The sequence below is a fragment of the Ovis canadensis genome, chromosome 24 (assembly GCF_042477335.2).
Source record: "Ovis canadensis isolate MfBH-ARS-UI-01 breed Bighorn chromosome 24, ARS-UI_OviCan_v2, whole genome shotgun sequence".
NCBI classification, from domain to species: Eukaryota; Metazoa; Chordata; class Mammalia; order Artiodactyla; family Bovidae; genus Ovis; species Ovis canadensis.
Window position 1 is genome coordinate 30,045,534 of NC_091268.1, and position 27,292 is coordinate 30,072,825.

At 46.3% G+C, this 27,292-nt stretch overlaps 1 long non-coding RNA gene across 1 annotated transcript; it reads left to right on the top strand.

Annotated features, from left to right (window-relative positions):
• The first annotated feature begins 2,041 nt into the window (after positions 1-2,041).
• Positions 2,042-26,929, top strand: LOC138429084 (uncharacterized). Its single transcript, XR_011252675.1, has 3 exons — positions 2,042-2,162; positions 22,516-22,699; positions 24,709-26,929. It is a non-coding gene; the product is annotated as an uncharacterized lncRNA (long non-coding RNA).
• Positions 26,930-27,292: the final 363 nt, after the last annotated feature.

Consider the following 27,292-nt stretch of genomic DNA (forward strand, 5'->3'; position numbering starts at 1 on the left):
GGAATATGAAGTGGTCAAGACAAGGTTTTTTGCCCCAGCAGAGTTTATAGTTTAGTAGAGGAGTTAAGACAAATACACAAATAATTATAATACAGTGTCAAGAGTGCTGTGTACTTATCAGAGGGGAACAAGCAAAGTGTTATTGGAATTCAGGGAGAAAGAGATTAATGCTAGGCAGAAGAATTTGGAAGAGCTTCATGGAGGAGGTAGCATTTGGGCTGTGCCTTGATGGTAGGTGGAGATAATGATTTTTGCAGACTGGGGAGGGATGATGGGATCATGCTGTTCAGGCAGAGGAAACAGCATGGACACAGGCTGGAGGTGAGAGAGCACAGGGCCAGTGACTCCCACAGAAGTGATTATGGTATAGATTTTCACTGGCTAGGAGTCTAGATGGGGAAGTCAAAAGTTGAAGTCATGCAAGAGGACTGAGGCCACAGGCTTTCCTGATGTAAACTGTTGAAAAGTGAAAGTGGAAGTCACTCAGTCGTGTCTGACCCTTTGCAACCCCATGAAATTCTCCAGGCTAGAATACTGGAGTGGGTGGCCATCCCCTTCCCCAGGGGATCTTCCCAACCCAGGGATCAAACCCAGGTCTCCCACATTGCGGGCAGATTCTTTACTATCTGAGCTACAAGGGAAGCCCCCAAATACTAGTGTGGGTAGCCTATCCCTTCTCCAGCAGATCCTCCTGACCCAGGAGTCGAACCCAGGTATCTATTGCAGGTGTATTCCTTACCAGCTGAGCTATCAGGGAAGCCCTGGTATAAACTCTTACCTGCCAATATTCCCTCACCACTTCTTCAGCTTTGCTCATTCTTACTCAGCCGTCTCCTCCTCCAGGAAGCCCTCTGTACTTCCAATGGTTGGTTTAGGTACTTTCCCACATACTCCCAAGTCTTGCTGGGTTTACCTCTGTCTTAGGCTGCAGTTCTGTCCTATCTTGTCATGGCTCTGGTACGACTGTGTGTTTATGTCTGGTCTCTTCCATTAGAGCAGTTTAGGGCTGGAGTCATGACTTATATTCCACCATATCACCAACACTGAGCACAGTGCCTGGCTATGGTAGCTATCCAAGACATAGTGTCAAGTGAATGCCTGCTTCCTATTGTGGTTTACTACTGTCTGTTTCTCTCCTTCATATCCTTCCTGTTGGACTTCGAACGTGTATTTGGCCCCCTCTGCTTGGCTGTCATCTCAAGGTCTTACCTTGCCTTATTCTAGAGTTTATTTTAATTTTATGCATTACTTTGGGACTCATATTCTAGCTTCCAATGTCCATTCTGCAAAGATACAGTTTGGACAAGTACTATTTATTCAGCCAGTCTGCTCTGCTTAGAGCCCCAGTATCTGATCCCTTGGGCATGATTTTCAATTAAACAGTTATTTATTGAGTGCCTACTACACACCAGGAATACACGATGAGGGCAGCCCAGTGTTGTCCCTGGGTTGACCCAAGTTTGACTACGTCTCTGAATATCTCTAGAAAAACGGAGAGACCAGAGGAAATGGCAAATACCCATGGAGAAGAGAGGTCTGATGTTTCAACCAGAGTAATTCATCCCAGGCCACAATTAGATGAGTGTTTGGGTCCATCAAGTGAGTCCTGATGGCAGCCCCCTCTTCCTCTGATCATCAGGAGTCTATCTGGGCTCTTGCGGGGAGAACGAGAGATTGTAATTCTGAAGTGGAACAGAAAGAAAGGTAATTGGATCAATGGGCTGTTAATGATGCTATTGAGCAGCTTTCTGCCAGAGCTGTGTTGTGCATGGGGCTGACCAGAGAACCTGGCCACACTGTGTGAATGCCCGACTCTGACACAAAGCCTTCTGCAGATTGTAAAGTGCTTTCTGTATGCACGATTTCATATAATTTATTATAATCCTCCTTGGCTAGAGAAGGCGTTTTAGGATATCAAGGCAGGATTGCCAGACAATCGGCTCCCTGTCTGGGGACGGGAAGATCTCCATGGATATTTGTTCTTCACGGGGTGGTTGTGAGCATCACATGACCTTGTGTTTGTCGCTGTGTGGTTTCTGACGGGGGAGAAATGGGAAGCAACGTGAGTGCCTCTCCACAGTGGCATGATGGAGTAAGTTACTGTGCGTCTGCTCATGGACTGGTCAGTGCTGGTCATGGAGAATGAAGTAACACTCTAGCAGGTGAGTTGAAGGACTTTCTGCAAGGAACTGGTGTGTATAATATGGTCCTATTTCTACAAAACAGACAGGGACCACCCATGCTCATTTATGTCTACATGTTTGCCTAGGATAAAATGACGATGGTGACTGTATGGAAGCTCACCGGCAGGGCTCCGTGCAGGGGATTTCAGGCATTACAGATCATGGGGCAGAGGGATGGGGCGGGGCAAGAAAACAAAAGATGATAAAGAAATACAAGTGGTCTCTCTTTCCTTCACACACACATACACATGTGTCTATGGATAGTATATAAGGCAAATAATGAAAAAAAAAAGATAAAAGAATCAAGTGACATTTTTCTTCATGTAACATGTACTAGTGACAAACTCTGTGCTGGGCACTGTGCTTGGCAGGGGTGATGCAGAGATAAGACCTGGGACCCATCTTTAGAAAGTAATTTATAAATGTATCAAAGTGCAAGGCAAACTAGAATGATTTTTCAATCCTGGCTGCACATTAGAGTCACTGCAGGAGCTTTAAAAAAAAAATCCTGATGTGCAGATCCATACTGCAAACCAATTAAATCTGAACCTATAGGGGCACTTGAATTTAAAAAATCTCCCCCGGGCTTCCCTGGTGGTTCAGTGGCAAAGATTCCGCCCACCAGTGCAGGAGACATGGGTTCGATTCCTGATCTGGGAAGATCCCACATGCCGCAGAGCAGCTACGCCCGTGGGACACAGCTATTGAGTCTGGGTTCTAGAGCCGGAAGCTGCAACTACCGAGCCCGCAGGCCACGATTACTGAAGCCCGTGTGCTCCAGAGCCTGTGCTCCGCAACATGGGAAGGCTCTGCAGGGAGACGCCTGTGCACTGCAACAGAGAGTAGTCCCAGCTCGCTGCAACTAGAGAAAGCCTGAGCGCAGGAACAAAGACCCAGTGCAGTCAAGTAATTAGAAAAAATCATAAAAAATAAAAAAAACCTTCCTCTGATGTGAGGGTTGAGAATCACTGTCTTAAAACCTGAATTCTAGTACCTTAAGATATGTTATCTGTCCTGGGCCAAAATGTCTATTAATAACTCTATGCTAGCATTTTCAAAGCTCACATTTATTATATTTAACAAGGTGCTAAAGAAAAGAAACTCTAAAGTAATATTGACCCTGGGGAGGTGGTCCCTGAATGCCAGTACCTGCTGTCATTCCAAGGCTGCTGAGCTAAAGGGGCACCAGAGGGATGCTGAAGGATGGAGGGAGATTAAGAAGGGGGTGCTCTGACCTCCTGGCCCCTCCCTGTGGGCTCCAAGTCCCCACCATCTGCCGAAGCTCTGTTTCTCTTGGCTTCACGGCATTCAGATCAAAGCAGCGTCTTCCTGCTTGTGCTTACCTGGCTGAAGCAATGAGATTCTGGAATTAATTGGGGGGTACTCCCTCCTCTAAGATGTTGACACTTTCTAATGAATTGTTTTCCCACTTAAAAATACACACTCGTGTTGCTTAAGGAGACTCAACAGGTGAAGCCCAGTAATTATGGATCTCTGCAGGAAGGGAGAGAGCAAGCAGCAGCTGGTCCCCTGTAAGAGCGTCATCGAGCAGCCCCACCTGCACAGGAAGGGGAGACACCAGTCAGGATGACGTCACTGAGGCAGCAGACAATGGTGGCATGAAGCGATATCTTAATTCCCTGCTCAGGAATTAAATCTGGGTAGCCTGGATGAAAACTAGGACTCTTAGCCACCAAACCAGCAAGGGCTAGAGGCTAGAAGCTAATTTTCCCTGGATCTTTGCCCCCAGTGAAAAATGCAGTTATCATGGAGGCAGAAACTGTAAATGCAGGTACAAAGTTTATTGTTAGAGACACAGCAGAACTAGGAGGAGAGCACTAGAGACAGTTTGTTTAGCTGAGATAGAAGCAAGGCAGAGATGCACACCCATAAAGAAAGGGTGTGGGTGTCCCTCCTTGTGAGGAGTGCAGTAAAGAGGGGGTCAAGCCATTTATACAAGGCAGTTCTTCTGGGTCTTTGTCTTCCTTCAGGCCAGTTATCTGGTTTCTTTTTCCACACCTGACCTACCCTGGGGCCCTCCCATAAGGTGCACACACACCTCTCAGCCAAGAGGGATCTCAAAGTGAAGGATATGGCCTGGAATTATGGCCTGGAATTATCCTCTGACTTTTGACTCCAAGGAGCCTTTCTGCCTGTGTGGAGTGTCTCCCTTATCTTTTACTCAGAAGGGTCTTTTCCCCTCTTTGTCCTTGCCTTGATTATTCCCTTGAGGTGTTAACAAAAGATAAAGACTGGCTATTTACCCTGTTTCTGTTGAGCAAATCGGGGTCTGGTTGTAAATTCCTCAACTGGAGCCCACCTATCTCTTGCTTCCGGAAACGCAAAGAGGAGGCTGGTTGATTGTAAATGTCCAACATGGAGCCCATCTATCTCCTACCTTGAGGACTCCAGCTCAAAGGATCCAGCTCTCCCTTCTGGATTTTCTCTGTCTTATGTTTTAGGCTGAGAAGGGGAAGGTACAGGGCCAGGCGACGATGAGGTAGCGAGGTGCCTCGAATGCACAAAGCAAGCTGCACTCAATGCAGGGTAGCCTTTCAAGAGGGAGAAGGCAGATGCTGCAAATCCTAGAACATTCCTTCTGTGAAATTTTATTGGTCCAAGCAAATCATGTGGCCAGCTCAGATTCAAGGTGGAGGAATAGACTGCATGATTTAAAGGGAAGAGCAACAAAGTCATGTTATGAAGGGGTGTGTATACCAGGATATTACTACTTACTCTAGTGATCACTATAATTCCAATTTGACTCGCAAGCACTGTCAGGACTGATCATCGCCATCTCCTAGTCCACACAGAGTGGGGCAGCAATTCAGAACATATAGAAGTGTGAAGGATTTGATTCTGCCAAAATGGACTTATTTGCATGAGTAATGGTGGGTCAGTGGGAGAAGCAACAGATCTTTATATCAGGTGCGTCCCATCAGGTGGCCAAAGTATTGGACCTTCAGCTTCAGCATTAGTCCTTCCAATGAATACTCAGGACTGATTTTGGATGGACTGGTTGGATCTCCTTGCAGTCCAAGGGACTCTCAAGAGTCTTCTCCAGTACCACAGTTCAAAAACATCAATTCTTTGGCGCTCAGCTTTCTTTATGGTCCAACTCTCACATCCATACATGACTACTGAAGAAAACATAGTTTTGAGTAGATGGACCTTTGCTGGCAAAGTAATGTCTCTGCTTTTTAATGTGCTGTCTAGGTTGGTCATAGATTTTCTTCCAAGGAGCAAACATCTTTTAATTTCATGGCTGTCGTCACCGTCGGATTTTGAAGCCCTAGAAAATAAAGTCTGCCACTGTTTCCATTCTTTCCCCAAATAGATGTTTCCCTGTCTATTTGCCTTGAAGTGATGGGACCCGATGGCTTGATCTTTTTTTTTTTAAATTTTAAATTTTTTTTTTTTTTTACTTTACAATGTTGTATTGGTTTTGCCATACATCAACATGAATCCGCCACGAGTGTACACGTGTTCCCAATCCTGAACCCCCCTACCACCTCCCTCCCCATACCATCTCTCTGGGTCATCCCAGTGATCTTTGCTTTTTGAATGTTGAGTTTTAAGCCAGCTTTTGCACTCTCCTCTTTCACTTTCATGAAGAAGCTCTTTAGTTCCTCTTTGCTTTCTGCCATAAGGGTAATGTCATCTGCATATCTGAGGTTATTGATATTTCTCCCAGCACTCTTCATTCCAGCTTGTGCTTCATCCAGCCTGGCATTTCACATGCTATACTCTGCATATAAGTTAACTAAGCAGGGTGACAATATACAGCCTTGATGTACTCCTTTCCCAATTTGGAACCAATCCATTGTTCCACATCCAGTTCTAACTGTTGCTTCTTGACCTGCATACAGATTTCTAAGGAGGCAGGTCAGGTGGTCTGGTATTCCCATCTCTTGAAGACTTTTCTACAGTTTGTTGTGATCCACACACTTAAAGGCTTTGGTATAGTCAATAAAGCAATAGATGTTTTTCTGGAACTCTCTTGCTTTTGCTATGATCCAACGGATGTTGGCAATTTCTGGTTCCTCTGCCTTTTCTAAATCCAGCTTGAACATCTGTAAGTTCTCGGTTCACGTACTGTTGAAGCCTGGCTTGGAGAATTTTGAGTGTTACTCTGCTAGTGTGTGAGATGAGTGCAATTGTGTGGTAGTTTGAAAATTCTATGGCATTGCATTTCTTTGGGATAGCAATGAAAATTGACCTTTTCCTGTCCTGTGGCCACTGCTGAGTTTTCCAAATTTGCTGGAATATAGAGTGCAGCACTTTAACAGCATCATCTTTTAGGACTTGAAATAGCTCAGCTGGAATTCTATCACCTCTACTAGTTATATTCATAATGATGCTCCCTAAGGCCCACTTGACTTTGGACTCCAGGATGTCTGGCTCTAGGTGAGTGATCATACCATCGTGATTATCTGGGTCATGAAGATCATTTTTGTATAGTCCTTCTGTGTACTTTTTCCACCTCTTCTTAATATCCTCTGCTTCTCTTAGGTACATATCATTTCTGTCCTTTATTGCGGCCATCTTTGCATGAAATGTTCCCTTGGTATCTCTAATTTTCTTGAAGAGATCTCTAGTCTTTCCCATTCTATTGTTTTCCTCTATTTCTTTGCATTGGTCACTGAGGAAGACTTTCTTATCTTTCCTTGCTATTCTTTGGAACTCTGCATTCAGATGGGTATATATTTCCTTTTCTCCTTTGCCTTTAGCTTCTCTTGTTTTCTCAGCATTTTGTAAGTCTTTCTCAGACAACCATTTTGCCTTTTTGCATTTGTTTTTCTGGGGGATGGTCTTGATCACTGCCTCCTGTACAATGTCACGAGTGAAGTGAAGTGAAGTGTTAATCGCTCGGTCGTGTCTGACTCTTTGCGACCCTATGGAGTATAGCCAGCCAGGCTTCTCTGTCCATGGGATTCTCCAGGCAAGAATACTGGAGTGGGTTTCCATTTCCTTCTCTCGGGACAATGTCATGAACCTCTGTCCATAGTTCTTCAGGCACTCTATCAGTTCTAATCCCTTGAATCTATTTGTCACTTCTGTATAATCATATGTGATTTGATTTAGGTCATATCTGAATGGTCTAGTGGTTTTCCTTACTTTCTTCAATTTAAGTCTGAATTTGGCAATAAACAGTTCATAATCTGAGCCACAGTCAGCTGCCAGACTTGTTTTTGCTGACTGTATAGAGCTTCTCCATCTTTGGCTGCAAAGAATATAATCAGTCTGATTTTGGTATTGACCATCTGGTGACATCCATGTGTAGAGTTATCTCTTGTGTTGTTAGAAGAGGGTGTTTGCTATGACCAGGTGTTCTCTTGGAAAAAACTCTGTTAGCCTTTGCCCTGCTTCATTCTGTATCCCAAGGCCTAACTTGCCTGTACTTTTGCATTCCAGTCCCCTGTGATGAAAAGGACATCTACTTTTTTGGTGTTAGTTCTAGAAGGTCTTGTTGGTCATCATAGAAATGTTCACCTTCAGCTTCTTTGGCATTAGTGGTTGGGGCATAGACTGGGATTGCTGTGATATTGAATGGTTTGCCTTGGTAATGAACAAGAGATCATTCTGTCGTTTTTGAGACTGCACCCAAGTATTGCATTTCAGACTCTTTTGTTGACTATGAGGGCTCCTCCCTTTCTTCTCAGGGATTTTTGCCCATAGAGGTAGATATAATGGTCATCGGAATTAAATTCACTCTTTGCAACCCATTTTAGTTCACTGATTTCTGAAATGTCGATGTTCACTCTTGCCATCTTCTGTCTGACCACTTCCAATTTACCTTGACTCATGGACCAACATTTCAGGTTCCTGTGCAATATTGTTCAAGTCATCAGTTCAGTTCAGTTCAGTCGCTCAGTCATGTCTGACTCTTTGCAACCTCATGAATTGCAACACGCCAGGCCTCCCTGTCCATCACCAACTCCTGGAGTTCACTCAAACTCACATCCATCGAGTCCGTGATGCCATCCAGTCATCTCATCCTCTGTCGTCCCTTTCTCCTCCTGCCCCCAATCCCTCCCAGCATCAGAGTCTTTTCTAACGAGTTAACTCTTCGCATGAGGTGGCCGAAGTACTGGAGTTTCAGCTTTAGCATCAGTCCTTCCAAAGAAATCCTAGGACTGATCTCCTTTAGAAGGGATTGGTTGGATCTCCTTGCAGTCCAAGGGATTCTCAAGAGTCTTCTCCAACACCACAGTTCAAAAGCATCAATTCTTCGGCGCTCAGCCTTCTTCACAGTCCAACTCTGACATCCACACATGACTACTGGAAAAACCACAGCCTTGACTAGATGGACCTTTGTTGGCAAAGTAATGTGTCTGCTTTTCAATATGCTATCTAGGTTGGTCAGAACTTTCCTTCCAAGGCGCAAGCGTCTTTCAATTTCATGGCTGCAGTCACCATCTGCAGTGATTTTGGAGCCCCCAAAAATAAAGTCTGACACTGTTTCCTCTGTGTCCCCATCTATTTCCCATGAAGTGATGGGACCAGATGCCATGATCTTCGTTTTCTGAATGTTGAGCTTTAAGCCAACTTTTTCACTCTCCTCTTTCACTTTCATCAAGAGGCTCTTTAGTTCCTCTTGACTTTCTGCCATAAGGGTGGTGTCATTTGCATATCTGAGGTTATTGATAATTCTCCCAGCAATCTTGATTCTAGCTTGTGCTTCTTCCAGCCCAGCGTTTTTCATGATGTACCCTGCATAGAAGTTAAATAAGCAGGGTGACAATATACAGCCTTGACGTACTCCTTTTCCTATTTGGAACCAGTTTGTTGTTCCATGTCCAGTTCTAACTGTTGCTTCCTGACCTGCATACAGATTTCTCAAGAGGCAGGTCAGGTGGTCTGGTAGTCCCATCTCTTTCAGAATTTTCCACAGTTTATTGTGATCCACACAGTCAAAGGCTTTGGCATAGTCAATAGATGAATCCTAATTTGAGCTATCATGGAATCTTAAAATCTAAGCCAATGGTCTTAGATTGCATGATTAAAAAGCTTTAAAAAGGGCTTCACAGGAGATTACAGAGTTAAGATGACTCCTGGAAAGCTCCGCACCTTGTGTGAGTTCAAGTGGCCGACCTTTGATATTGGGATGGCCATCGGAGGGCACCCTTGACCTGCCCACCTTCCGAGCAGTATATCAAGTGATCACAGGGACCCCTGGGCACCCCAATCAGTTCCCATATATTGATTCCTGGCTCTTAATTGCTGAAAATCTGCCCCCATGGGTTTGGTTCTGCACAAATGGAGAGGGGCAGAGTAAATTTCCGTGGCCCAGTTCCCGAAAGGGAAGAAGGATGGAACGATCAAGCCCATCTTCCCAGGAGATACTGAAGATGACCCCTGATGCCCCCACGATAGCTCCCTCTGGCACCACCAGCTCCAGCATAGCCCCCACCTCATCACCTGCTGGACAGCACCCTCCTTCTGTGTCCTCAGGCACCACGAGTCCCGAGCCCCGAGCCGATGGGGAGGCGGTTTTGTTCATCCCAGCAACCTGCTCAGTCGACTGCAGAAATCCAAATGTCTCTGTGGGAAACATAGAGCCCCGAAGTAAATAATGATGGTTCCACCTAGCCCAGCTGCTCCATCCTCTATTACCAGCCTTTCAGCACAACCGACCTCCAAAACTGGAGACATCATACTCCCGCGTACTCTGAAAAGCCACAAGCCATGATCAATCTTCTCTAGTCAATCTTCCAAACCCACCAATCAACCTGGGATGACGTATGTCAACTCCTTCTAACCCTCTGCAGCACTGAAAAAAGGAGACACTTTCTGAAAGAAGCATGACACCCACGCTGGCTGGAACGCCTTGAATCAATACTGCAATGCCTTTCTCTACAGGCTCCAGGCTGGGGCCAAGAAGCCAACCAACATGTCAGAAAACACCATGGCGATCCAGAAACCCAACGAGTCACTGACAGATTTCTATGAGAGTTTATGTGAGGTCTTCCAGACCTATACTCCTTTTGACCCCAAAGCAGCCAAAAACCAGTGAACGGTCCATGCTGCCTTTGTGGCCCTATCCTATACTGACATCCACCAAAAACTCCAGAAGCTTGAAGGCTTTGCCAGAATGAACTCTGCTTAGTTATTGGAGGTGGCGAATTAAACGTTTTTGTGAACTGAGATTGTGAAGCCCAGTGGGAAGCTGACAAACGAGTGAAACAGAAGGTGTCCCTGTTAGCGGCGGCACTGGGAAACCCAGACCCCAGAAGACGCCTGGCCCCACCACACAAAGGGGGTATGGGGAGAAGACCACCGCTATGGCAGCATCAGTGTGCCTACTGCAAAGAGACCAGGCACTGAAGAATCTCGAAAGGAGACTGGAGCCCCACCAGGAAAGGGAACTTCACCCAGTGGAGGAAAATACAGGCCCAAGCCAGCAGTCCATGACGATCTCATTGGACTGGCCAGGGCAGACTCAGACAAGGGGAGACCAGGCTCCTTGCTCCTAGGCCCCTGGGAGCCCATGGTCAAAATGGTGATAGGGGACCAACCAATGACATTTATGGGACACAGGCGCTGAACATTCAGTGGTGACCGAACCTGTGACCCCTGCTCGCAGGACGGAAGACAACTATTATGGGAGCCACCGGAACACAGATTGTCCGTCCCTTTTGTTGGCCCCGAACCTGCCAGCTAGGCAGTCATCTAGTGACTCACGAGTTCCTGTACTTGCCAGAGTGTTCCATATCTCTGCTGGGAAGGGATCTGTTGACCAAGCACAGGACCCAAATAACATTTGCTCCCTGAGAACCGGCAAGCCTCACCCTGGGAAAAAGGGAAGGCCCTGCTGATGTTTGTGACTGTGCCCAGAGAGGACGAACGGCGACTCTGTCGCTCCGAGGAGAACCAAATAAACTCTGAAGTTCTGTTGGAAGAGTTCCCTGCAGTCTGTGCTGAAAGGGGACCCCCTGGAGTGGCTAAGAAGCATGCGCCACTCATGATAGACCAGGGGCCATCCCAATTAGGCAATGGCAGTACCCAAGGCCCTGAGAGGCACGCCTGGGAATCCAAGGACATATTCAAGGACCACGTGACTCAGGAATACTGATAGAGTGCCAGTTGCCATGGAACACCCCCTCCTGCCTGTTAGGAAGGCTGAAGGTAAAGGTTACTGCTGGTACAGAATCTGCGGGCTGTCACACATGCTGTCGTGCTGAACCCCTACACCCTCCTGAGCCTTGTGCCTTCACAGGTGAGCTGCTTTACCTGCCTGGACCTGAAAGACACTTTCTTATCCTCCAGCTAGCTCCAGTCAGTCAACCAATATTCGCCTTTGAGTGGGAGGACCCTCTCACAGGCAGGAAGACTCCGCTAACTTGGACACGGCCACTACAAGGATTCAGAACTCACCCATCCTGTTTGGGGAAGCACTGGCCTCAGATCTCGCAGCCTTCCCTAGCGAGACTGCAAACGGTACCCTCCTCTAGTACATAGATGACCTATTGCTAGCTAGCTCCTGCCAGGAAGATGCTGGACCCAAACCTTACTGGACCTGCTGTCTGACACAGGCTATAAAGTGTCTTGGAAGAAAGCACAGGTCTGCAGACAGACTGTCAAGTACCTGGGATTTGTCATTTTAAAAGGCCACAGGGCCCTTGGGCCTGAGAGAAAACGGGCCATCTACTCCATACCCCAACCAACTACCAAGAACAAAGTCAGAGAATTCCTTGGGGTGGCTAGGTTCTGTCGGATCTGGATTCCAAACCCCTATACGAGGCTACTGTGGGCTCAGGGAAAGAACCCCTGAAGTGGAAACCTGAGCAGGAAAAGGCCTTGAAGGAGATAAAAAGACTGCTGACCAGTGCTCTGGCACTAGGGCCACCAGACATGAGATGAGAATTCCATCTGTTTGTTTGTGAAAAGAACCGGATGGTCCCGGGGGTCCTGATGCAGATGGTAGGGCCTTGGCAGCGACCAGTGGCCTACCTATCCAAACAATTGGACACAGTGGCATCAGGGTGGCCCCCCTGTCTGTGGACCCTGGCAGCAACAGTGGCCATGGTTAGAGAATCAGAAAAACTCACCTTGGGACAAAATATGAATGAAAAGGTCCCACATGCAGTCACTGCTCTAATGAACAGCCAAGGGCATAAGTGGCTAGCTAGCACAAGAATGACCCACCATCAAGGACTGCTCTGTGAGAACCACCGAGTCCACTTAGAGACAGTACGTGTGCTAAACCCAGCCACTTTCCTGCCTGCAGAGGCCGGCCCACCTGACCACGATTGTGAAGAGACAGTAGGTGAGGTCTGTTCCAGCAGACTGGACTTAACAGACACCCCACTCCAAGTTCCTGAGCTCGAGCTGTTCACGGATGGATGGAAGCAGTGTGATCCAGGAGGGACAACGGAAGGTGGGATGTGCGGTAACAACTGCTACAGATACAGTAAGAGCAGAGCCCTTGCCACAAGGCTGGTCAGCACAGAGGGCTGAATTATGCGCACTTGTCCAAGCGCTGAGGTACGCCCAAGGGAGAAGAGTCAATATCTACACAGACTCTAAACATGCCTTTGCTCCCTTGCATGTGCATGGGACCATCTACAAGGAAAGGGGACTGTTAACAGCTGGGGGAACAGAAAACAAAAACAAGAGATCCTACAATTGCTAGAGGCAGTGTGGGAACCATCGCAAGTGGCCGTCCTTCATTATAAAGGACATCAAAGAGGGACCGATCCGTAAGCAGGGTGAACTGGCTGGTTGACCAAATGTCCAAGAGAGCAGCCGATCAGCCAAACCCTACTATGAGCCTGGAACCAGTCTTGAAGGTCCTGTTGGCACTAATGTTGCCCTCCCCTCCAAAATACAACCGAGACAAGGACCAATGGGCCCTAAGAGAAGGGGGGGATCAAAGGAAATGAGGGCTGGTGGAAGCTGCCAGATCAAAGATTTTTTGTCCCTGGATCCTTAGCAGCCCTGGTGGTGATGCGATACCATGAGATGACTCACCTGGGAAAATCTGCCTCAGAAAGCCTGCTGAGCCGATACTACTTTATCCCTAGACTCCCCAAGGTCTGTGCCCAGGTCAGCCTTAGATGCACCGCGTGTGCTCAGAGTACTGCCAGGCAAGGACCCAGGCGCAACCCGGGAACACAAATGACGGGGACGATACCCCTTGAAGACATCCAAGTGGACTTTTAAACCCTGCTGAGGAAGCAGGCATTTACTCGTGCTGGTCTGCACATGCTTGGGGTGGGTACAGGCCTTCCCCACCTGCACCAAATGGGCTCAGGAAGTGCTCGAGGCCCTGCAGTGAGAAATAATTCCCTGGTATGGGCTGCCCCTTTCCATCGGTTCCAATAACGGGCCCGCCTTTGTGGCGGAGGTGACTCAAATCTTGGCAAAGATGTTAGGAATAAAATGGAAACTCCATACTGCATATAGGCCACAAAGTTCAGGGAAAGTGGGATGCATGAACCGGACCCTTAAGACAACGCTAGCAAAGCTCTGCCACGAGACTCAACTGCCATGGATAGACGTACTGCTGTTGGCTCTGCTCTGAGCCCAGCACACCCCAAGGGCTTAAGGTTATTCCCTGATCAAGATCCGATATGGAAGACCACCCCCAGTGATAAAGAGGCTAAAGGGGGACCCCTGACAGATAGGTGACTTAGAAATGTCTAACCACCTCCTCAACCTGGGCAAGATATTCAGGCACATGTCTAGGGAGAACTTGGAGAGAACCCCTATTATGTTAGGAAATTGGGTATACCCTTGCTAACCTGGAGAGATGGTATGGGTAAAGGATTAGAAAAAGGAGCCCCTCTGGCCAGTCCGGACTGGCCCCCATATGGTTGTCCTGGCAACTCCAACTGCTATCAAAGTTGCAGGAATTGTTCCATGGATTCACCACACCAGAGTCAAGACAGCATCGGCGTCCTGTGACAAGGATGCCTGGAAAGCAGTTCAGGACTCTGAAAACCCCCTCAAGGTCTGGTTCCAAAGACAACAGCCCTCACCCACATAGGATGCCAAGCCCTGCTCTAGTCACTCCAGAACCTGACTAGTCAGCCTACGGCAGAAGCTTGAGGATTCTTCAGCCTTGCTCCAGCCACACTCCAGCAGCTGGCTGGCTAATGCAAGGCACCAGCTGGATCTGGCTATCGAGGCATTAATGGACTTCCGCTGTCACCCCTGGCCCCTTTCCCTGATCGGCGTCACTGCTGAGCTCTTTACTAGCTTCAGCCACACCCCGGGACTGGAATTTGGGCTAGAGGCTGCTGTTAGTTACTATCTCATCATAGTGGGAAGCCTCATTTTTACCAGGTGTCTCATAGCTGATCCTCCCTACTGAACAAAGCCTCTCTCGGTATAGTCAACCTGTTTCCTTTCCAATAGGTCCGGTTGCCGTGACCCCGGTGATTTAGAGATGGGGAGAAAAACTGTTGCTAGTGTTTGGTCACCTGTTATGTGTGGCTGCTTTGCAGTCTTTTGCTGCTCCTTGCTGTAACAGGTGGTGCCACTCCTTACCCACCCTGGACCTGTGAGTGGGACCTTCAGAGACTAGGTCAATGTTCTACAACTTAGGACTCGGGGCCCGGCAGAGACATAGGTATCACCTCACGGTGTACAACCAGAGGCCAGATCTGAAATGTTGCTGGCCTGATCTGTTTCCTGTTCCCCGTTGTCCTTCCCCACTGCGAGACCCAAGCCTAGCGTGGTTTCCTGACACCATGGCAAGGCCATCATGCCCCTGTGACTTTGTCTACCCCAAACGCCATGCAGATGTTACAACCCAGAACAGGTTTCTGTCCGCCAAATAACTGGGAAGCCCTCCAGGACAGGTGAAATAACACCGATAAACTACCTGAAATATGCGGACACAACTTGTCCTAAGAAATTGGGCCCTCCTCTTGGCAGTATGACCCTGGTCACAGAGTTAACTCCCCCTTAGACCCTCGGCCGTACCAAGTTCTCAGTGTAACTCATTGTCTTCTTAATGACACTGACCCGCAGCTGGCCAGGGATTCCTGGCTTTGCTTATCTATAGGAGTCCCACAATGCTTAGCTACACCAGTACCATTGAATAACACAACAGCCACGGCGACTCCTATAGATCCACCCCTGCAAGGACCAGTCCTTTAAGGGAAGTTGCGTTGACTCAAAAGGCTCTGGAATGCTTTACAGATAATGGAGGAACTGAACCTGTAGGCAATTTCAGTTCAGTTCAGTTGCTCAGCTGTGTCTGACTCTTTGCAGCCACATGTACTGCAGCATGCCAGGGCTCCCTGTCTATTACCAACTTCTGGAGTTTACTCAAACTCATGTCCATTGACTCAGTGATGCCATCCAACCGTCTCATCCTCTGTCGTCCCCTTCTCCTCCCACCTTCAATCTTTCCCAGCATTAGGGTCTTATCCAATGAGTCAGTTCTTTGCATCAGGTGGCCGAAGTATTGGAGTTTCAGCTTCAACATCAGTCCTTCCAGAAGGCAATTTAGCCAGGGACAAAAGTAATCAAACCTTAAAAGGTGAATGGCCTACTCATCCTCCCACAAACATGATATGACTTTTTCTTTATATGTGGGACAAATGCTTACTTACGCCTGCCAGTCAACTGGATGGGTATCTGTACCTTAGCTTTCCTCACTCCCCAGGTGAATATTGTCCCCAGCAACCAGACTCTCACCATACCCCTTGCAGCATACACACAGTCAAGAAGAGCCATCCAGTTCCTATCCCTACTGGTTGGTCAAGGATAACAGCTGGAATAAGGTACGGGAGGAGAAGGAGTTGCTTCATCAACCAGCTTCTACCACAAACTCTAGAGACTTCTCAGATGATGTTGAGAGAGTAGCCAAATCATTTGTGGCCTTGCAAGATGAACTAGACTCCCTGGCTGCTGTGGTTTTACAGAATAGGAGAGGGTTGGGCTTACTGACAGCTGAAAAGGGAGGACTCTGCCTCTTGAAATAAGAATGCTGCTTCTATGTAAAGCAATCAGGAATAGTCAGGGACATGGCCCAACAGCTAAAGGAACGAATTATAAGCAGGAGAGAGGAACTAGCTAATTTCTGGAGCAGCTGGAACAGTATCTGGCGTTGGGCATCATAGCTCCTCCCTTTGACGGGACCTCTCTTCATGCTCCTTGTGGCTCTCTTGTTTGGTCCTTGCGTCCTCAGTACAATTGCCTGGTTCATAACCACTCAAATCAAATCCATAAAGTTACAAAAGGTAGTAGCTCAATGCAGACCCTTAAACAATGATGAAGCAGGCTCAGTATGTCTCAGTGGAATGAGGTGGCGCTTTCTACACTTCCTACATCGAGGGATAGAAGCATTAAATGGGGGATGTGGAGGGACCTGTGGATTTCAGAATAGAGTCTAATAGTGCTCTGTGCTCCATAGGGGCTCAGCTTGCCTCTTGCATGGTCTAGATTGTGTAGACCATGTAGTTTTGGGAAATGGAAACTTAACAGCAATGCTAGGAACTAAAACTTATCTCACTCACCCTTCCCCCTGCTTTGCCATTGCCCTGCCTCTGTAATCGTGCTTAGTCATGCTTATCTGTATAAAGGTCAGGCAGTTCCCTGCCCCCTCCCCATCCTGCATGCCTAAGGTATCCAGTAGAATGTATAGAACGCAAACCTGGAATTGGGACCCTATAAAGGAACTGTACACCCAACAGTCGGGGCTCAGAGCTTGGAGTGCTAGCTCCTCTGGGCCCGCAGTGTAATACGCTTGAGTTCTCCAACTCTCTGAGTGTTGCTTGGTTTCTTTACAGCCAGTTTCTGCAACGTTTTTTATATAGGTCTTCTGTGTATTCTTTCCACCTCCTCTTAATATCTTCTGCTTCTGTGAGGTCAGTGCTGTTTCTGTCTTTTATTGTGCCCATCTCTGCATGAAATGTTACCTTGGTATCTCTAATTTTCTTGAAGAGATCCTTAGTCTTTCCCATTCTGTTGATATGCATTTCCATATTCATGTAGAATTTCAGCCTTGTTGACCCACCCAAATATATCCCTAGGATGTCTATATCAGCTCTGGTGGGTTCTACGTTTCTACCTATTTCTATCCCCAAATTAGGCGTGTTCCTCCCATCTCTTTATGTTACCACATTATGATGACGCAGGAATGGTTAGGTTACCTGGGGGCAGGATGGGCCCTTCTTGGTGATAGTCCGCTGGTTTCTTCCAAGTGTGTTTAGCTGTATGATTCTTCTCCTATCCAAATCTTGCAAACAACCAAGTATTTCTGTTCTATGATCTTCTCTAGATACATGTTGGTTGTTTTGACATTTTCCTGATTTTCCGTTGTTCTGAGCCTGTTTTCCTTAATACATAAAAAGTACTCCTGAACCTGAACATCCTGATCTTCTTTAGATCTTTATTCAAAGATCGCTTTCTAGTGAGTTTTTCCCTGTCTTTAGCATTTGAAATGGAAATTTCTCCCAGCCAGTCCCAAGTGTCTCCCTTTTTATTTTTTCTCTCCATAGCACTAACAGCCACAACCGTTCTCTATGTTGTACTTACTGGTTTATAATCTGTCTCTCTTCTTCTAGGATGTAAACTCCGTGAAGGTAGGGGGTGTTTGCTGCTTCTGCTGACTGTTGTATTGTCAGCACCCAGAACAATGCCCGACACATAGTAGATACTCAGCAGATATGTATTGTGTGAATGAGTGAATCACCTTTTCTTCTCTATTTATTTCTATTTGTCTGTGGGTCTTCCCAGATGGCTCACTGGTAAAGAATCCACTTTATCACAAGATACATGGGTTCAATCCCTGAATCAGGAAGGTTCCCTAGAGTAGGAAATGGCAACCGACGCCAGTACACTTGCCTGGAAAATCCCATGGACAGAGGAGCCTTGTAGGCTGCAGTCCATGGGGTTGCAAAGAGTCAGACATGACTTAGCAACTGAGCATTTGTCTGTATCTGGTTCTGTCTGCATCTGTCTATCTCAGTTTATCCATTCATCCACCCATGGATGTATCCATCTGCCCATCTATTCATCCATCTGCCCATCCATCCCTTGAGTCTGCTTGATTAACACATGAGAATGACTGAAATTATATTCAAAAGAACTGATGAGTAGGAGCAGATCAATTAATATCAGAGGTTTTGAGGCTTTGCAGGCTCCTTGTTCTTGCTGAGCATCTATCTTTGAGGCGAGGAAAGTCTGTGGAGAACGCAAAGGTGATCCTTCAGCTAAACAGAGCCCAGATCCTGCTAGATCTGAGAGGTATCATTAGGGAGCAAAAACTCTTTCATGCCTGAAACTTTCAAAAATGAAAAGTGCAAGCATTAGAGAGTTTTTCCTTTTAATCTGAGAAGCTTTGGAGCTGGGGGACTGGGAGGGCCATTGCAGGAGGGGAGAACGGTTCCATCTTTAAGTTATCCTTGAGATTTGTGAATTGTTCTCTGCCCCTCTGTATTTCTGTTTTTAAACATTTGCTGAGGGATTCTTTGGTTGTCACACAGAGAGGCAAAGGTGAGGGGAAAAATACATTCAGGTCAGTTTGCCAAGGGCAGTGCTGGTTTAATGTGAGGAAAGGGGAGGGACATTCACTCTGTCTCCCTGTCACCGGTAGCTGTGATCTGCCTTATGGGGCTGAGGTGGGAGCCTGCAGGGGATTCCTTTTCCCTGCGGTTGCAGCCCTGAAGGCAGAGTCACAGCACAATGCCCATGGCTGTATCTGGTCAAACCATTGTTTTGTTTGACTTATATACTATTTTTTTTTTTTTTAACTGCACCATGTGACCTCTTAGTTGCAGCATGCTGACTCACACACTGTTGATTTGATTTGATTTTTTTCTTTTGGGCTTCCCTGATAGCTCAATTGGTGAAGAATCTGCCTGCAATGAAGGAGACCCCAGGTTGATTGCTGGGTTGGGAGGAAGATCCCTTGGAGAAAGGGAAGGCTACCCACTCCAGCATTCTGGCCTGAGAATTCCATGGAGTGTATAGTCCATTGGGTCGCCCAGAGTCACCACTGAGCAACTTTCACTTTCTCAGGCTCAGGACCTGTCGATATTGGTCCATACACAGCTCCAGTATGGGCTCCCCAGGTGGCGCTAGTGGTAAAGAACCTGCCTGCCAGTGCAGGAGACGTAAGAGATGTGGGTCTGATTCCCGGGTCGGGAAGATCCCCTGGAGAAGGGCATTGGAAGCCACGCCGGTATTCTTGCCTGCAGAATCCCATGGATGGAGGAGCCCGGTGGTCCACAGTCCATCGGGTCACCAAGAGTCGGACGTGACTGAGCGACTGAGCATGCTTGCGCGGCTGCTGTACGAGGAGGAGTTCGCGTCCTCTTTAGCAGGGTGTTACCTGAGGCTGTCATCTTGAGAAGGATGTGCTTTGGGGCTTGACCTTTGACAGGCATCAGAGTACTTGGAGTTTTGGATCATTTCCTATTATCAGTAAGGCTGTTTGGCTCACCAGGGGCACTGGATCCATGCTTCCCTTTTAGGCTTGGAATTTCCATACATCGTGACCAGCCCCAGTCAGCCTCCTGAGCTTTGAGTCTTAAGTGGGCTTCCCTAGGCAGAAACAGTGCACGTATGTTGCTGAATTTTGCCAGAGGAGGGAGAATGTGCAATGTGATCCCAGGGTTTGGGAATGTAATGAAACAATGAAAAAACAATGAAATACAGCTGAGAGTACAATCGCCTCTCCCTCCTAGGTGCTAGCCTTCCAGTGCATCACTGAGCACACATTTCTTCTTTCGTTTATTTGCCTACAGGCTCATTCCTCTTATCCCTGTTAGGGGAAGCACACTGACTGAACCCGCCCACCCTGGCCAGGCCCTTTAGTAACCATTCGCGTGAGTTGTTTTATGACAGGAGATCCCGGTAAGGAATACGGAACTAATAAGCCACCACCAACCGGAAGAGTTCGGGAAAGGTCGAAAGGAGACACCGCGTGTCCGTCCACTTCCCAGAATCCCTCTCGCTAGCATCCATCTTGGCTGGGCGATGCGTGCTCCACCAGGAAAGACTGAATTAGAATGATTGGCCAAAGCCCACCCGAAAACTAATCCCATCACCATAAAACCTGAGACTGCGAGCCACGTGGCAGAGCAGTTCTCCTGGGTTCCTTTACCCTGCTGCTCTCCACCTGGGTGCCCTTTCCCAATGAAATCTCTTGCTTTGTCAGCACATGTGTCTCTTCGGACAATTCATTTCCGAGTGTTAGACAAGAGCCCAGTTTCGGGCCCTGGAAGGGGTCCCCCTTCCTGCAACATCCCCACATCTAAACTTTCATTAATTTATATTCACTACCCTTAAGAGGCCATGGTTTTGTGCTTAATGTATATTTTGTTTATATTCTTGAAGCATTTGTGTTTCTGTGTGTGTATTTGTGTTTTTTTTTTTTTCTGGCTTTCTTGAGATATAATTGTGATATACCGTGTACGTTTTTTATCACGTTTTCTTTTTTAAAGATTTATTTGTTTATTTGGCTGTGCTGGGTCTTTGTTGCTGCATGCAGGCTGTCTCTAATTGCAGAGAGTGGGGGCTCCTCTGTGTGGTGGTGGGCGGGCTTCTCATTGTGGTGCCTTCTCTTGCTGCAGAGCCTAGGCTTTAGGAATGGGCTTCAGTAGTTGCAGTATGCAGGCTTAGTAGTTGCGGCTCGTGGGCCTGGTTGCTCCACAGCCTGTAGGATCTTCCTGGACCTGGGGTCAAACCAGAGTCCCTTGCATTGCAAGGTGGAGTCTTAACCACTGGACCACCAGGGAAGCCCACCAGAAAGCTGTGTAAGTTTAAGGTGTTCAGCACATTCATTTGACGCACTTACATGCTCCAAAAGGATTCCTACTATAGCGTTAGCCAGCACCTCCATCATTTCACATAATCACTGTTTCATTTTTGTTGGGAGAACATTTATGATCTACTCTTTTAGTAACTTTCAAGTATAGAATACAGTATTATTACCTATAATCACCGTGCTGTACATTAAATGCCAGAACGTATTGGTCTCATTTCTGAGATAGCTTTATATTAATTGTGGAACAGAACTCTGAATCAATATCTTACTTATTTTATATTATACAGTACAATTCCCTCCCTCTCCCTATTTTTGGTGTGTATAGTTCCATGAATCGGAACACGTGTATAGATTCAGGGAAATACTGCCACCACAATTGGGATTTATTTCTTTACAGTCACACCGTGACTATACCCATAACCCTTGGCAACCACTGATGTGTCTCCATCACTAATTTTGTCTTTTCCAGAAAGTCATACATGTAGGATCATACCGTATGCCACATATTAAGACTGGCTTCTTCTGCTTACAGTAATGCCTTTGAGATTCATCCAGGTTGTTGCCTGTATCAGTGCTTTATTTATTTTCATTGCTGAGCAGTATTCCGTGGCATGGAAGCTCCTTTATCCATTCACTCACTGAAGGACATTTGGATTGCCTCCAGTTTTTGGTGACTGAAAATGGAGCTGCTATAAACATTTGTGCATCTGTGTATAGGTTTTTGTGTGAACCTAAGTTTTCATTTCTTTAGCATACTCAGGAGTGATGTCGCTGGGCCATACTGCAAGTACATATTTAACTTCATAAGAAACTCCACAATGCTCCACAGGGCGGCTGTGCCATTTTTGTATTCCCCTCAGTAATATATGAACATTCCTAATTGCTGTGATGTTTGCCAGTACTTAGTTTTGTCAGTGGAGCTATCTTTTGAAAGTGCCCCTCCAGGTTTATTTTTAGTTAAGGTGTAATTAGCATAAGTAGCACACATCTTACGTGCCTAGCTTGATTTTTATTCCATATGTATAGATGCCCATGTAATCATCGCCTAGATTTAGATATAGAACATTTCTAACACTGCAGATCTCCCTTGTGAACTCTTAAAGTCTGTTCTCCTTAGAGGGAAATGCTGTAATGACCTCTAATGGTATTGATTAGTCTTGCCTAATTTTGAACTTCATTAAAGGAATCATACACTATATATTCTTTTGTGTCTGACTTCTTTGCTAAACCTTGTGTCTATGAGATTCATCCATGTTTCATGTAATTGTAGTTGGTCCATTTTCATTGCTGTATAGTATTCTATCATGAAATGAAAATGAAATGAAGTCACTCAGTCGTGTCCACTCTTTGCGACCCAATGGACTGTAGCCTACCAGGCTCCTCCGTCCATGGGATTTTCCAGGCAAGAGTACTGGAGTGGGTTGCCATTTCCTTCTCCAGGGGATCTTCCCCACCCAGGGATCGAACCTGGGTCTCCCGCATTTTAAGACTCTTTACCGTCTGAGCCACCAGGGAAGCCCTACCACAAGGCTACCTTAATTATTAACAACTGCTAAGCTGCTAAGTTGCTTCAATCATGTCCGACTCTGTGCGACCCCACAGATGGCAGCCTACCAGGCTCCGCTGTCCCTGGGATTCTCCAGGCAAGAACACTGGAGTGGGCTGCCATTTCCTTCTCCAGTACATGAAAGTGAAAAGTGAAAGTGAAGTCGCTCAGTCATGTCCGACTCTTCGCGACCCCATGGACTGCAGCCTACCAGGCTCCTCCATCCATGGGATTTTCCAGGTAAGAGTACTGGAGTGGGTTACCATTGCCTTCTCCATTATTGACAACTGGTTGTTTTCAATTTGGGACTATTATGAATTAAACTTCTCTGCACATAATTATACATGTCTCTGGTGGACTCAAGTGCTCATTTCTCTTGGGAATGCTACCAGGAGTAGGATTGCTGTGTCATAGTGTTTATATTTGGTTTTAGTAAATACTGCCAAACAATTTCAGTGTATCAATGTACTTTCTTATTGTGTACGCTTAAAAAGTTGATGTCCATGAAATTCTACTAATGACCTCATGATTTTTTAAAAAAATTTCTTCTCCTCCCTTTCCTTATAGTTGTAAGGTTTATCTTTACTGCTATTTTTTTACATCCAAAGTATCACTTCCAGCACTCCATGGTGTTTTCTCATCTACTTTAACTTGTCTGCCTGTCTAATGATGGACACCCTTTTGACCTCCAACTTCCCGAAACACCAGTTAACACGGCAATGGTCATCTTCACATGTGTCCTTCGAAGGGTGTGTATATGTGTGTTCAGTTGCTCAGTTGTATCTGACTCTTTGTGACTCCATGCACTGTAGCCTGCCAAGCTCCTCCGTCCATGGGATTTCCTAGGCAAGAATACTGGAGTGGGTAGCCATTTCCTACTCCAGGGGATCTTTCTGCCCATGGATCAAACCAGCATCCCCTGTGTCTCCTGCATTGGCAGGCAGATTCTTTATACTGTGCCACCTGGGAAGTCCTCTTGGGCTTTGTAGGAATTTTTTAATAGAACTGCTGGTCTGTGTTGAGTCTGTGAATTTTACTTTGACTAAAAAATCACAGATTGCTTGGGTCACATCAGAGTCCAATCCCACCAGCTGTGACAAGGGTTCCTGTATTCTCACCTTCCTCCCAATATGTGTCCATTTGAACTGTCAGTGTACTAGGTATGAAGTATCTCATTAATATTTTAATTTCTATTTCTCTGAATACACATTTCTTTTAGAATCTCCTTTTATATGTTTATGTTTATGTGGACAAAGTGGGTTTTCTTGAAGCAGGGTTTCTCACTATTGACTTTTGGGGAAGGAGAATTTGTTGTAAGGGTTAGAGTGGGTTGTCTGTGCATTGTAGAATGTTGAACACCGTCCCAGGCCTCTATCTACGAGATGCCAGTGGCATCCTGTCCCTAACTGTGATCATCTAAAGTGTCCCTTCTTGTTGTTTAGTTGCTGTGTCTGACTCTTTATGACTCTGTGGACAGTAGCCCACCATGGGGCTCCTCTGTCCATGGGATTTCCGAGGCAAGAATATTGGAGTGGGTTGAAATTTCCTTTTGGAGGGGATCTTCCTGACCCAGGGATTGAGCTTTCATCTCCTGCCATGGAGGGTGGATTCTTCCCCACTGAGCCACCAGGGAAGCCTCCACTGCCCAATGTCCTTTAGGGGGGCAAAAATGCCCTCAGTTGAGAATCAGTGCCATAAAGGGACCAGGGTGGAGCAGACACTAATTAAAGATTAAATAGCCAATGGCACAGACTTAGGAATGGTAGAGTAGGAGGAGGACAGGAACTTTGGTTACTGGGAGTAGAAGGGTTACATTTTCAGACCTAACTAGCTCCAGGTGGCACCCAGCGCTGGAGCTGCAGTCCCCCCCATTTTGCTTATTTTCCCATTACCCACAGATTTTTGTCGTAGAGCTTTTCAGCTTGAGAGCCAGGTAATCCTGGTTTACAGTGACACTCAGGGGGATGACAGGGGATTGAGAAGGCCAGGTTGGTGGGAGAGGCCCAGGGTGGCTAACCAGAGGGAGAGTCCGATTGCAGTTGAGGATAAATGAAAAGGCTGGGGCTGGAGCGGCAGTGCCCTTCCTTGGAGGTGAGAGGGACCGTGGAAGCTGAAGCTGGGCAGATTGGTGGAGGAGCCTGTAATAGTGCTGGGAAAGTGGCTCTACGTGTCTTAAGAGTACGGGAGCTTGCTTTTGATAGTGCCAGACACACTGCTGATCGTCTTTTCTCTTCCCTGAACTCTGCAAGGTTCCTCCTGCCTCGGCGCCTCCACGTGTGATGTTCCTTCTGCATCAGATGGTCTTCGTTTGGTACTTCAGGCAGCTGCCTCCTTCTCATCACTTAGGACTTGGCTCAGATATCACTACGAACCACCCTGTTGTTTACTACCATCTTCCCAACTCCGAGAACAGCATTGAACAGATTAAAATTTTACTGTGTTTATCATTTTATAGATGAGAAAAAATTTCAAAGAGCTTAACAAACTTTCTTAAGGTCACACAGCTATTAAGTGGAAAATCTGGGATTTGAATTGAGAATTGTCTCAAGGCCATGGTCTTATATTATACCATACCTGACCTCCATCTGTGAAATGGGATGATAATTCTTCTTCAAATGAGCAAATATTCAGCTAGAAGACTGGCAATGCCCTAGATGCTGGGGTACAGTGGGGAAGAAGAAGGCAAGGGCGCTGGTGTCACTGAACCCACCGTCTCCTGGTACTGATCGACCCGCAAGAAGACAAATTCTGTAGCGGGTGAAGGGTGCTATGATAGGAGATGCACCTGGTGAGCAGGACTTGGCCAGGCTCTGAGAGCAGGGGATGACGGAGAGGACTATTCTAGGAGGAGGGGTACTGCATGTGAGGAGAACCTGGTGACCCTGAGGAGCTGAAAGAACAAGTTCTAGGTCACTGGAGGGGAAAGGAACTATTGAGGGTGGTCGAAGGGAGGGGTCCAGGAGACAGGAATTCTAGGGACAGTGACTTTGAACTTTATCCTAAGGGCACTAATCTGCATCAGTGACTCAGGTGGATGTTGGTGACATCTGGGTTGAGGGTTTTTCTAGGTAGATCTTATTTGACTTGTTAACCCAGCACAGGCTTTGGAGTCTTTTAGCTCAGTGCTCACACTGGGCTAGCCACAGGAGTGAAATTAATTAACTAGTCACTCAATCAAATAACTAACCAATTAATTAATTAATCAATTAGGTATTGAGTGTGTAATATACACCAGACACCGTTCCAGGCGATTGAGGAGGCAGCATGGAATGAAAAAGCAACCCTCGTGCCTTCCTAAATCGTGAATACTACTTTGGGGAAGAGAGTAAGTGATTAAGTAAAATGTGCACTATGGCAGGTGGTTCTTGCTATGGTAAAGGATAAAGAGGGCAGGGGATAGCACGTGACAGGGAGGAGGGGGCTTACAGAATTAAATACGATGACAGAGAAGTTCTCACTGAGAAGCTAACATTTGAGCATAGTCCAAAGAGAAATTGGGTGGTGAGCAGGTATGCATGATCTTGAAGCATTCTTGACATGTCTGAGAAGCACCAGGGGGCCTGTTGGGCTGTAGTGTTGTGAGTCTTGGGAGATGAGGTCAGACAGAAAGAGGCTAAGCCCACCATCTCTGCAACTGGAAAGTGAGCATCCTCCAACCCCCTGGAAATTGTCACAAGGTTCTGAGGCCTTACGCTGTCAGCTGGAGCCATTGGTACTGACTGGCTGGTGTTAACTGCATGTCTTCAGCTCACGTGCCCAGGCAGGGTGGCTTAATTTAGATTAAGTCTGATTTAATACAAGGTTCATGTCCCATGTGCTTAAGGATATGGCTTGATTTAACTGTTGAATCTATGAATTGACCTTCTGGTTGGGGGTTTTCTTTTATCTTTCAATTAAATCTAAAGATGCTAACTCTGTTCGCAGAGGGATAGATACCATTGCACTTTAAGAACTTTTCATCTGTGCAGACAGCCTAGAGGGCATTCAGTTGGCTTGGGCTAGTGTTAGAGGGAGCCCTAACTGTTTTGGGGTGACCATCTCCCTTGCAATATGCAGTATATACCTACAGGGGAACAAAAGAATCCCAAACAAGAATTTTCAAAGAGGGAAAGCAGTAACATGAAGTTAGTGTTCCTGACATGAATATCCATTGTTTTGTTGTTGTTTTGTTTTAAAAAACAAATCGGAGGTTGGCCATTCAGTCATTCGAAGGATATTTATGAAACATGTCAGACACTATTCTGGGTATTGACACAACAGTGAGCAAAGGAGACAAAGATCTTGACTTTATAGGATTTACATTCTAGTGGGCTGGTGGGAAGGGAAAGATAATTTTTAAAAGTTTTAAAGGGGATGTGTATACACACACACACACACGTATATAACTGATTCACTCTGCTGTATAGCAGAAGCTGACAAAACACTGTAAAGCAACTAAACTCCAATAAAGATTTTTTTAAAATAAAAAAATGTATATGTTAAGTGGTGGTAAATGCTACGAAAAAAAAATGAAGCAGGACATGCTGGGAGTAGTAGTGTGTGTGTGCTAAGTCGCTTCAGTCGTGTCTGACTCTGCAACTCTATGGACTGTAGCCTGCCAGGCTCCTCTGTCCATGAGATTCTCCAGACAAAAATATTGGAGTAATAGGGTTCCCGTTTAAAACTTTTGGTATAAAGAAAATTATTGGGAAAGTTGGTGAAATAGGAATATAATTTGTGGATCAGATAATAGTTTAGGTCAACTTAAATTTCCTGACTTTATATAGTAGTTATCTAAGAAACTGACTTTGGTTTTAGGAAGTACTCACTGAAGTGTTTAGGGGTAAAGGAATA